The sequence below is a fragment of the Accipiter gentilis genome, chromosome W, assembly GCF_929443795.1.
Source record: "Accipiter gentilis chromosome W, bAccGen1.1, whole genome shotgun sequence".
Taxonomy (NCBI): Eukaryota; Metazoa; Chordata; class Aves; order Accipitriformes; family Accipitridae; genus Astur; species Astur gentilis.
The window spans coordinates 38,055,694-38,068,330 of record NC_064918.1 but is presented as its reverse complement, the minus strand read 5'-3'; positions in this window follow the sequence as shown (position 1 = coordinate 38,068,330).

Genomic DNA, 12,637 nt, shown 5'->3' with positions numbered 1-12,637 from the left:
CAGCCCTGAAAACTAATGCAGTTTTTCACTATCCCTCTGCAGCCTATCCACAGGCACAACAGCTTTGGGGATCTCTGCTTTCCCAGAGACTCAGCATGTCACGGTGCTCGCTCTCGGCAGAAGCTTTTTTCTGAAAAGGCAAACTTACGGCTCCTTCTCCCACAGGGAAGGTGCCAGCCCTGAAAACTAATGCAGTTTTTCACTATCCCTCTGCAGCCTATCCACAGGCACAACAGCTTTGAGGATCTCTGCTTTCCCAGAGACTCAGCATGTCACGGTGCTCGTTCTCGGCAGAAGCTTTTTCTGAGAAGGCAAACGTCTGGCTCCTTCTCCCACAAGGAAGGTGCTAGCCCTGAAAGATCTTGCTGGTATTCACTATCCCTCTGCAGCCTATCCACAGGCACAACAGCTTTGGGGATCTCTGCTTTCCCAGAGACTCAGCATGTCACGGTGCTCGCTCTCGGCAGAAGCTTTTTTCTGAAAAAGAAAACTTTCGGCTCCTTCTCCCACAGGGAAGGTGCCAGCCCTGAAAACTAATGCAGTTTTTCACTATCCCTCTGCAGCCTATCCACAGGCACAACAGCTTTGGGGATCTCTGCTTTCCCAGAGACTCAGCATGTCACGGTGCTCAGTCTTGCCAGAGCCTTTTTCTGAAAAAGAAAACTTTCGGCTCCTTCTCCCACAGGGAAGGTGCCAGCCCTGAAAACTAATGCAGTTTTTCACTATCCCTCTGCAGCCTATCCACAGGCACAACAGCTTTGGGGATCTCTGCTTTCCCAGAGACTCAGCATGTCACGGTGCTCGTTCTCGGCAGAAGCTTTTTCTGAGAAGGCAAACGTCTGGCTCCTTCTCCCACAAGGAAGGTGCTAGCCCTGAAAGATCTTGCTGGTATGCACTATCCCTCTGCAGCCTATCCACAGGCACAACAGCTTTGGGGATCTCTGCTTTCCCAGAGACTCAGCATGTCACGGTGCTCGCTCTCGGCAGAAGCTTTTTTCTGAAAAAGAAAACTTTCGGCTCCTTCTCCCACAGGGAAGGTGCCAGCCCTGAAAACTAATGCAGTTTTTCACTATCCCTCTGCAGCCTATCCACAGGCACAACAGCTTTGGGGATCTCTGCTTTCCCAGAGACTCAGCATGTCACGGTGCTCGCTCTCGGTAGAAGCTTTTTTCTGAAAAAGAAAACTTTCGGCTCCTTCTCCCACAGGGAAGGTGCCAGCCCTGAAAACTAATGCAGTTTTTCACTATCCCTCTGCAGCCTATCCACAGGAACAACAGCTTTGAGGATCTCTGCTTTCCCAGAGACTCAGCATGTCACGGTGCTCGTTCTCGGCAGAAGCTTTTTCTGAGAAGGCAAACGTCTGGCTCCTTCTCCCACAAGGAAGGTGCTAGCCCTGAAAGATCTTGCTGGTATTCACTATCCCTCTGCAGCCTATCTTTAGCCGCAACAGCACTGGGGATCTCTGCTTTCCCAGAGACTCAGCATGTCACGGTGCTCGTTCTCGGCAGAAGCTTTTTCTGAGAAGGCAAACGTCTGGCTCCTTCTCCCACAAGGAAGGTGCTAGCCCTGAAAGATCTTGCTGGTATGCACTATCCCTCTGTAGCCTATCCACAGGCACAACAGCTTTGGGGATCTCTGCTTTCCCAGAGACTCAGCATGTCACGGTGCTCGCTCTCCACAGAACCTTTTTCTGAAAAGGCAAACTTACGGATCCTTCTCCCACAGGGAAGGTGCCAGCCCTGAAAACTAATGCAGTTTTTCACTATCCCTCTGCAGCCTATCCACAGGCACAACAGCTTTGAGGATCTCTGTTTTCCCAGAGACTCAGCATGTCACGGTGCTCGCTCTCGGCAGAAGCTTTTTTCTGAAAAGGCAAACGTCTGGCTCCTTCTCCCACAAGGAAGGTGCTAGCCCTGAAAGATCTTGCTGGTATTCACTATCCCTCTGCAGCCTATCTTTAGCCGCAACAGCACTGGGGATCTCTGCTTTCCCAGAGAGTCAGCATGTCACGGTGCTCGTTCTCGGCAGAAGCTTTTTCTGAGAAGGCAAACGTCTGGCTCCTTCTCCCACAAGGAAGGTGCTAGCCCTGAAAGATCTTGCTGGTATGCACTATCCCTCTGTAGCCTATCCACAGGCACAACAGCTTTGGGGATCTCTGCTTTCCCAGAGACTCAGCATGTCACGGTGCTCGCTCTCGGCAGAAGCTTTTTTCTGAAAAAGAAAACTTTCGGCTCCTTCTCCCACAGGGAAGGTGCCAGCCCTGAAAACTAATGCAGTTTTTCACTATCCCTCTGCAGCCTATCCACAGGCACAACAGCTTTGGGGATCTCTGCTTTCCCAGAGACTCAGCATGTCACGGTGCTCGCTCTCGGCAGAAGCTTTTTTCTGAAAAGGCAAACTTACGGCTCCTTCTCCCACAGGGAAGGTGCCAGCCCTGAAAACTAATGCAGTTTTTCACTATCCCTCTGCAGCCTATCCACAGGCACAACAGCTTTGAGGATCTCTGCTTTCCCAGAGACTCAGCATGTCACGGTGCTCGTTCTCGGCAGAAGCTTTTTCTGAGAAGGCAAATGTCTGGCTCCTTCTCCCACAAGGAAGGTGCTAGCCCTGAAAGATCTTGCTGGTATGCACTATCCCTCTGCAGCCTATCCACAGGCACAACAGCTTTGGGGATCTCTGCTTTCCCAGAGACTCAGCATGTCACGGTGCTCGCTCTCGGCAGAAGCTTTTTTCTGAAAAAGAAAACTTTCGGCTCCTTCTCCCACAGGGAAGGTGCCAGCCCTGAAAACTAATGCAGTTTTTCACTATCCCTCTGCAGCCTATCCACAGGCACAACAGCTTTGGGGATCTCTGCTTTCCCAGAGACTCAGCATGTCACGGTGCTCGTTCTCGGCAGAAGCTTTTTCTGAGAAGGCAAACGTCTGGCTCCTTCTCCCACAAGGAAGGTGCTAGCCCTGAAAGATCTTGCTGGTATGCACTATCCCTCTGCAGCCTATCCACAGGAACAACAGCTTTGGGGATCTCTGCTTTCCCAGAGACTCAGCATGTCACGGTGCTCGCTCTCAGCAGAAGCTTTTTTCTGAAAAAGAAAACTTTCGGCTCCTTCTCCCACAGGGAAGGTGCCAGCCCTGAAAACTAATGCAGTTTTTCACTATCCCTCTGCAGCCTATCCACAGGCACAACAGCTTTGGGGATCTCTGCTTTCCCAGAGACTCAGCATGTCACGGTGCTCGCTCTCGGCAGAGCCTTTTTCTGAGAAGGCAAACGTCTGGCTCCTTCTCCCAAAAGGAAGGTGCCAGCCCTGAAAACTAATGCAGTTTTTCACTATCCCTCTGCAGCCTATCCACAGGCACAACAGCTTTGGGGATCTCTGCTTTCCCAGAGACTCAGCATGTCACGGTGCTCGCTCTCGGCAGAAGCTTTTTTCTGAAAAAGAAAACTTTCGGCTCCTTCTCCCACAGGGAAGGTGCCAGCCCTGAAAACTAATGCAGTTTTTCACTATCCCTCTGCAGCCTATCCACAGGCACAACAGCTTTGGGGATCTCTGCTTTCCCAGAGACTCAGCATGTCACGGTGCTCGCTCTCGGCAGAAGCTTTTTTCTGAAAAGGCAAACTTACGTCTCCTTCTCTCACGGGGAAGGTGCCAGCCCTGAAAACTAATGCAGTTTTTCACTATCCCTCTGCAGCCTATCCACAGGCACAACAGCTTTTGGGATCTCTGCTTTCCCAGAGACTCAGCATGTCACGGTGCTCGTTCTCGGCAGAAGCTTTTTCTGAGAAGGCAAACGTCTGGCTCCTTCTCCCACAAGGAAGGTGCTAGCCCTGAAAGATCTTGCTGGTATGCACTATCCCTCTGCAGCCTATCCACAGGCACAACAGCTTTGGGGATCTCTGCTTTCCCAGAGACTCAGCATGTCACGGTGCTCGCTCTCGGCAGAAGCTTTTTTCTGAAAAAGAAAACTTTCGGCTCCTTCTCCCACAGGGAAGGTGCCAGCCCTGAAAACTAATGCAGTTTTTCACTATCCCTCTGCAGCCTATCCACAGGCACAACAGCTTTTGGGATCTCTGCTTTCCCAGAGACTCAGCATGTCACGGTGCTCGTTCTCGGCAGAAGCTTTTTCTGAGAAGGCAAACGTCTGGCTCCTTCTCCCACAAGGAAGGTGCTAGCCCTGAAAGATCTTGCTGGTATTCACTATCCCTCTGCAGCCTATCTTTAGCCGCAACAGCACTGGGGATCTCTGCTTTCCCAGAGACTCAGCATGTCACGGTGCTCGTTCTCGGCAGAAGCTTTTTCTGAGAAGGCAAACGTCTGGCTCCTTCTCCCACAAGGAAGGTGCTAGCCCTGAAAGATCTTGCTGGTATGCACTATCCCTCTGTAGCCTATCCACAGGCACAACAGCTTTGGGGATCTCTGCTTTCCCAGAGACTCAGCATGTCACGGTGCTCACTCTTGCCAGAGCCTTTTTCTGAAAAAGAAAACTTTCGGCTCCTTCTCCCACAGGGAAGGTGCCAGCCCTGAAAACTAATGCAGTTTTTCACTATCCCTCTGCAGCCTATCCACAGGCACAACAGCTTTTGGGATCTCTGCTTTCCCAGAGACTCAGCATGTCACGGTGCTCGCTCTCGGCAGAAGCTTTTTCTGAGAAGGCAAACGTCTGGCTCCTTCTCCCACATGGAAGGTGCTAGCCCTGAAAGATCTTGCTGGTTTTCACTATCCCTCTGCAGCCTATCCACAGGCACAACAGCTTTGGGGATCTCTGCTTTCCCAGAGAGTCAGCATGTCACGGTGCTCGCTCTCGGCAGAAGCTTTTTTCTGAAAAAGAAAACTTTCGGCTCCTTCTCCCACAGGGAAGGTGCCAGCCCTGAAAACTAATGCAGTTTTTCACTATCCCTCTGCAGCCTATCCACAGGCACAACAGCTTTGGGGATCTCTGCTTTCCCAGAGACTCAGCATGTCACGGTGCTCGCTCTCGGCAGAAGCTTTTTTCTGAAAAGGCAAACTTACGTCTCCTTCTCTCACGGGGAAGGTGCCAGCCCTGAAAACTAATGCAGTTTTTCACTATCCCTCTGCAGCCTATCCACAGGCACAACAGCTTTTGGGATCTCTGCTTTCCCAGAGACTCAGCATGTCACGGTGCTCGTTCTCGGCAGAAGCTTTTTCTGAGAAGGCAAACGTCTGGCTCCTTCTCCCACAAGGAAGGTGCTAGCCCTGAAAGATCTTGCTGGTATGCACTATCCCTCTGCAGCCTATCCACAGGCACAACAGCTTTGGGGATCTCTGCTTTCCCAGAGACTCAGCATGTCACGGTGCTCGCTCTCGGCAGAAGCTTTTTTCTGAAAAAGAAAACTTTCGGCTCCTTCTCCCACAGGGAAGGTGCCAGCCCTGAAAACTAATGCAGTTTTTCACTATCCCTCTGCAGCCTATCCACAGGCACAACAGCTTTGGGGATCTCTGCTTTCCCAGAGACTCAGCATGTCACGGTGCTCGCTCTCGGCAGAAGCTTTTTTCTGAAAAAGAAAACTTTCGGCTCCTTCTCCCACAGGGAAGGTGCCAACCCTGAAAACTAATGCAGTTTTTCACTATCCCTCTGCAGCCTATCCACAGGCACAACAGCTTTGGGGATCTCTGCTTTCCCAGAGACTCAGCATGTCACGGTGCTCGTTCTCGGCAGAAGCTTTTTCTGAGAAGGCAAACGTCTGGCTCCTTCTCCCACAAGGAAGGTGCTAGCCCTGAAAGATCTTGCTGGTATTCACTATCCCTCTGCAGCCTATCCACAGGCACAACAGCTTTGGGGATCTCTGCTTTCCCAGAGACTCAGCATGTCACGGTGCTCGCTCTCGGCAGAAGCTTTTTTCTGAAAAAGAAAACTTTCGGCTCCTTCTCCCACAGGGAAGGTGCCAGCCCTGAAAACTAATGCAGTTTTTCACTATCCCTCTGCAGCCTATCCACAGGCACAACAGCTTTGGGATCTCTGCTTTCCCAGAGACTCAGCATGTCACGGTGCTCACTCTTGCCAGAGCCTTTTTCTGAAAAAGAAAACTTTCGGCTCCTTCTCCCACAGGGAAGGTGCCAGCCCTGAAAACTAATGCAGTTTTTCACTATCCCTCTGCAGCCTATCCACAGGCACAACAGCTTTGGGGATCTCTGCTTTCCCAGAGACTCAGCATGTCACGGTGCTCACTCTCGCCAGAGCCTTTTTCTGAAAAAGAAAACTTTCGGCTCCTTCTCCCACAGGGAAGGTGCCAGCCCTGAAAACTAATGCAGTTTTTCACTATCCCTCTGCAGCCTATCCACAGGCACAACAGCTTTGGGGATCTCTGCTTTCCCAGAGACTCAGCATGTCACGGTGCTCGTTCTCGGCAGAAGCTTTTTCTGAGAAGGCAAACGTCTGGCTCCTTCTCCCACAAGGAAGGTGCTAGCCCTGAAAGATCTTGCTGGTATGCACTATCCCTCTGCAGCCTATCCACAGGCACAACAGCTTTGGGGATCTCTGCTTTCCCAGAGACTCAGCATGTCACGGTGCTCGCTCTCGGCAGAAGCTTTTTTCTGAAAAAGAAAACTTTCGGCTCCTTCTCCCACAGGGAAGGTGCCAGCCCTGAAAACTAATGCAGTTTTTCACTATCCCTCTGCAGCCTATCCACAGGCACAACAGCTTTGGGGATCTCTGCTTTCCCAGAGACTCAGCATGTCACGGTGCTCGCTCTCGGCAGAAGCTTTTTTCTGAAAAAGAAAACTTTCGGCTCCTTCTCCCACAGGGAAGGTGCCAACCCTGAAAACTAATGCAGTTTTTCACTATCCCTCTGCAGCCTATCCACAGGCACAACAGCTTTGAGGATCTCTGCTTTCCCAGAGACTCAGCATGTCACGGTGCTCGTTCTCGGCAGAAGCTTTTTCTGAGAAGGCAAACGTCTGGCTCCTTCTCCCACAAGGAAGGTGCTAGCCCTGAAAGATCTTGCTGGTATTCACTATCCCTCTGCAGCCTATCCACAGGCACAACAGCTTTGGGGATCTCTGCTTTCCCAGAGACTCAGCATGTCACGGTGCTCGCTCTCGGCAGAAGCTTTTTTCTGAAAAAGAAAACTTTCGGCTCCTTCTCCCACAGGGAAGGTGCCAGCCCTGAAAGATCTTGCTAGTATGCACTATCCCTCTGCAGCCTATCCACAGGCACAACAGCTTTGGGGATCTCTGCTTTCCCAGAGACTCAGCATGTCACGGTGCTCACTCTTGCCAGAGCCTTTTTCTGAAAAAGAAAACTTTCGGCTCCTTCTCCCACAGGGAAGGTGCCAGCCCTGAAAACTAATGCAGTTTTTCACTATCCCTCTGCAGCCTATCCACAGGCACAACAGCTTTGGGGATCTCTGCTTTCCCAGAGACTCAGCATGTCACGGTGCTCGTTCTCGGCAGAAGCTTTTTCTGAGAAGGCAAACGTCTGGCTCCTTCTCCCACAAGGAAGGTGCTAGCCCTGAAAGATCTTGCTGGTATGCACTATCCCTCTGCAGCCTATCCACAGGCACAACAGCTTTGGGGATCTCTGCTTTCCCAGAGACTCAGCATGTCACGGTGCTCGCTCTCGGCAGAAGCTTTTTTCTGAAAAAGAAAACTTACGGCTCCTTCTCCCACAGGGAAGGTGCCAGCCCTGAAAACTAATGCAGTTTTTCACTATCCCTCTGCAGCCTATCCACAGGCACAACAGCTTTGGGGATCTCTGCTTTCCCAGAGACTCAGCATGTCACGGTGCTCGCTCTCGGCAGAAGCTTTTTTCTGAAAAAGAAAACTTTCGGCTCCTTCTCCCACAGGGAAGGTGCCAGCCCTGAAAACTAATGCAGTTTTTCACTATCCCTCTGCAGCCTATCCACAGGCACAACAGCTTTGAGGATCTCTGCTTTCCCAGAGACTCAGCATGTCACGGTGCTCGTTCTCGGCAGAAGCTTTTTCTGAGAAGGCAAACGTCTGGCTCCTTCTCCCACAAGGAAGGTGCTAGCCCTGAAAGATCTTGCTGGTATTCACTATCCCTCTGCAGCCTATCTTTAGCCGCAACAGCACTGGGGATCTCTGCTTTCCCAGAGACTCAGCATGTCACGGTGCTCGTTCTCGGCAGAAGCTTTTTCTGAGAAGGCAAACGTCTGGCTCCTTCTCCCACAAGGAAGGTGCTAGCCCTGAAAGATCTTGCTGGTATGCACTATCCCTCTGTAGCCTATCCACAGGCACAACAGCTTTGGGGATCTCTGCTTTCCCAGAGACTCAGCATGTCTCGGTGCTCGCTCTCGGCAGAAGCTTTTTTCTGAAAAAGAAAACTTTCGGCTCCTTCTCCCACAGGGAAGGTGCCAGCCCTGAAAACTAATGCAGTTTTTCACTATCCCTCTGCAGCCTATCCACAGGCACAACAGCTTTGGGGATCTCTGCTTTCCCAGAGACTCAGCATGTCACGGTGCTCGCTCTCGGCAGAAGCTTTTTTCTGAAAAGGCAAACTTACGGCTCCTTCTCCCACAGGGAAGGTGCCAGCCCTGAAAACTAATGCAGTTTTTCACTATCCCTCTGCAGCCTATCCACAGGCACAACAGCTTTGAGGATCTCTGCTTTCCCAGAGACTCAGCATGTCACGGTGCTCGTTCTCGGCAGAAGCTTTTTCTGAGAAGGCAAACGTCTGGCTCCTTCTCCCACAAGGAAGGTGCTAGCCCTGAAAGATCTTGCTGGTATTCACTATCCCTCTGCAGCCTATCCACAGGCACAACAGCTTTGGGGATCTCTGCTTTCCCAGAGACTCAGCATGTCACGGTGCTCGCTCTCGGCAGAAGCTTTTTTCTGAAAAAGAAAACTTTCGGCTCCTTCTCCCACAGGGAAGGTGCCAGCCCTGAAAACTAATGCAGTTTTTCACTATCCCTCTGCAGCCTATCCACAGGCACAACAGCTTTGGGGATCTCTGCTTTCCCAGAGACTCAGCATGTCACGGTGCTCAGTCTTGCCAGAGCCTTTTTCTGAAAAAGAAAACTTTCGGCTCCTTCTCCCACAGGGAAGGTGCCAGCCCTGAAAACTAATGCAGTTTTTCACTATCCCTCTGCAGCCTATCCACAGGCACAACAGCTTTGGGGATCTCTGCTTTCCCAGAGACTCAGCATGTCACGGTGCTCGTTCTCGGCAGAAGCTTTTTCTGAGAAGGCAAACGTCTGGCTCCTTCTCCCACAAGGAAGGTGCTAGCCCTGAAAGATCTTGCTGGTATGCACTATCCCTCTGCAGCCTATCCACAGGCACAACAGCTTTGGGGATCTCTGCTTTCCCAGAGACTCAGCATGTCACGGTGCTCGCTCTCGGCAGAAGCTTTTTTCTGAAAAAGAAAACTTTCGGCTCCTTCTCCCACAGGGAAGGTGCCAGCCCTGAAAACTAATGCAGTTTTTCACTATCCCTCTGCAGCCTATCCACAGGCACAACAGCTTTGGGGATCTCTGCTTTCCCAGAGACTCAGCATGTCACGGTGCTCGCTCTCGGTAGAAGCTTTTTTCTGAAAAATAAAACTTTCGGCTCCTTCTCCCACAGGGAAGGTGCCAGCCCTGAAAACTAATGCAGTTTTTCACTATCCCTCTGCAGCCTATCCACAGGAACAACAGCTTTGAGGATCTCTGCTTTCCCAGAGACTCAGCATGTCACGGTGCTCGTTCTCGGCAGAAGCTTTTTCTGAGAAGGCAAACGTCTGGCTCCTTCTCCCACAAGGAAGGTGCTAGCCCTGAAAGATCTTGCTGGTATTCACTATCCCTCTGCAGCCTATCTTTAGCCGCAACAGCACTGGGGATCTCTGCTTTCCCAGAGACTCAGCATGTCACGGTGCTCGTTCTCGGCAGAAGCTTTTTCTGAGAAGGCAAACGTCTGGCTCCTTCTCCCACAAGGAAGGTGCTAGCCCTGAAAGATCTTGCTGGTATGCACTATCCCTCTGTAGCCTATCCACAGGCACAACAGCTTTGGGGATCTCTGCTTTCCCAGAGACTCAGCATGTCACGGTGCTCGCTCTCCACAGAACCTTTTTCTGAAAAGGCAAACTTACGGATCCTTCTCCCACAGGGAAGGTGCCAGCCCTGAAAACTAATGCAGTTTTTCACTATCCCTCTGCAGCCTATCCACAGGCACAACAGCTTTGAGGATCTCTGTTTTCCCAGAGACTCAGCATGTCACGGTGCTCGCTCTCGGCAGAAGCTTTTTTCTGAAAAGGCAAACGTCTGGCTCCTTCTCCCACAAGGAAGGTGCTAGCCCTGAAAGATCTTGCTGGTATTCACTATCCCTCTGCAGCCTATCTTTAGCCGCAACAGCACTGGGGATCTCTGCTTTCCCAGAGAGTCAGCATGTCACGGTGCTCGTTCTCGGCAGAAGCTTTTTCTGAGAAGGCAAACGTCTGGCTCCTTCTCCCACAAGGAAGGTGCTAGCCCTGAAAGATCTTGCTGGTATGCACTATCCCTCTGTAGCCTATCCACAGGCACAACAGCTTTGGGGATCTCTGCTTTCCCAGAGACTCAGCATGTCACGGTGCTCGCTCTCGGCAGAAGCTTTTTTCTGAAAAAGAAAACTTTCGGCTCCTTCTCCCACAGGGAAGGTGCCAGCCCTGAAAACTAATGCAGTTTTTCACTATCCCTCTGCAGCCTATCCACAGGCACAACAGCTTTGGGGATCTCTGCTTTCCCAGAGACTCAGCATGTCACGGTGCTCGTTCTCGGCAGAAGCTTTTTTCTGAAAAGGCAAACTTACGGCTCCTTCTCCCACAGGGAAGGTGCCAGCCCTGAAAACTAATGCAGTTTTTCACTATCCCTCTGCAGCCTATCCACAGGCACAACAGCTTTGAAGATCTCTGCTTTCCCAGAGACTCAGCATGTCACGGTGCCCGTTCTCGGCAGAAGCTTTTTCTGAGAAGGCAAATGTCTGGCTCCTTCTCCCACAAGGAAGGTGCTAGCCCTGAAAGATCTTGCTGGTATGCACTATCCCTCTGCAGCCTATCCACAGGCACAACAGCTTTGGGGATCTCTGCTTTCCCAGAGACTCAGCATGTCACGGTGCTCGCTCTCGGCAGAAGCTTTTTTCTGAAAAAGAAAACTTTCGGCTCCTTCTCCCACAGGGAAGGTGCCAGCCCTGAAAACTAATGCAGTTTTTCACTATCCCTCTGCAGCCTATCCACAGGCACAACAGCTTTGGGGATCTCTGCTTTCCCAGAGACTCAGCATGTCACGGTGCTCGTTCTCGGCAGAAGCTTTTTCTGAGAAGGCAAACGTCTGGCTCCTTCTCCCACAAGGAAGGTGCTAGCCCTGAAAGATCTTGCTGGTATGCACTATCCCTCTGCAGCCTATCCACAGGAACAACAGCTTTGGGGATCTCTGCTTTCCCAGAGACTCAGCATGTCACGGTGCTCGCTCTCAGCAGAAGCTTTTTTCTGAAAAAGAAAACTTTCGGCTCCTTCTCCCACAGGGAAGGTGCCAGCCCTGAAAACTAATGCAGTTTTTCACTATCCCTCTGCAGCCTATCCACAGGCACAACAGCTTTGGGGATCTCTGCTTTCCCAGAGACTCAGCATGTCACGGTGCTCGCTCTCGGCAGAAGCTTTTTTCTGAAAAAGAAAACTTTCGGCTCCTTCTCCCACAGGGAAGGTGCCAACCCTGAAAACTAATGCAGTTTTTCACTATCCCTCTGCAACCTATCCACAGGCACAACAGCTTTGGGGATCTCTGCTTTCCCAGAGACTCAGCATGTCACGGTGCTCGTTCTCGGCAGAAGCTTTTTCTGAGAAGGCAAACGTCTGGCTCCTTCTCCCACAAGGAAGGTGCTAGCCCTGAAAGATCTTGCTGGTATTCACTATCCCTCTGCAGCCTATCCACAGGCACAACAGCTTTGGGGATCTCTGCTTTCCCAGAGACTCAGCATGTCACGGTGCTCGCTCTCGGCAGAAGCTTTTTTCTGAAAAAGAAAACTTTCGGCTCCTTCTCCCACAGGGAAGGTGCCAGCCCTGAAAACTAATGCAGTTTTTCACTATCCCTCTGCAGCCTATCCACAGGCACAACAGCTTTGGGGATCTCTGCTTTCCCAGAGACTCAGCATGTCACGGTGCTCACTCTTGCCAGAGCCTTTTTCTGAAAAAGAAAACTTTCGGCTCCTTCTCCCACAGGGAAGGTGCCAGCCCTGAAAACTAATGCAGTTTTTCACTATCCCTCTGCAGCCTATCCACAGGCACAACAGCTTTGGGGATCTCTGCTTTCCCAGAGACTCAGCATGTCACGGTGCTCGTTCTCGGCAGAAGCTTTTTCTGAGAAGGCAAACCTCTAGCTCCTTCTCCCACAAGGAAGGTGCTAGCCCTGAAAGATCTTGCTGGTATTCACTATCCCTCTGCAGCCTATCCACAGGCACAACAGCTTTGGGGATCTCTGCTTTCCCAGAGACTCAGCATGTCACGGTGCTCGCTCTCGGCAGAAGCTTTTTTCTGAAAAGGCAAACTTACGTTTCCCTCTCTCACGGGGAAGGTGCCAGCCCTGAAAACTAATGCAGTTTTTCACTATCCCTCTGCAGCCTATCCACAGGCACAACAGCTTTTGGGATCTCTGCTTTCCCAGAGACTCAGCATGTCACGGTGCTCGTTCTCGGCAGAAGCTTTTTCTGAGAAGGCAAACGTCT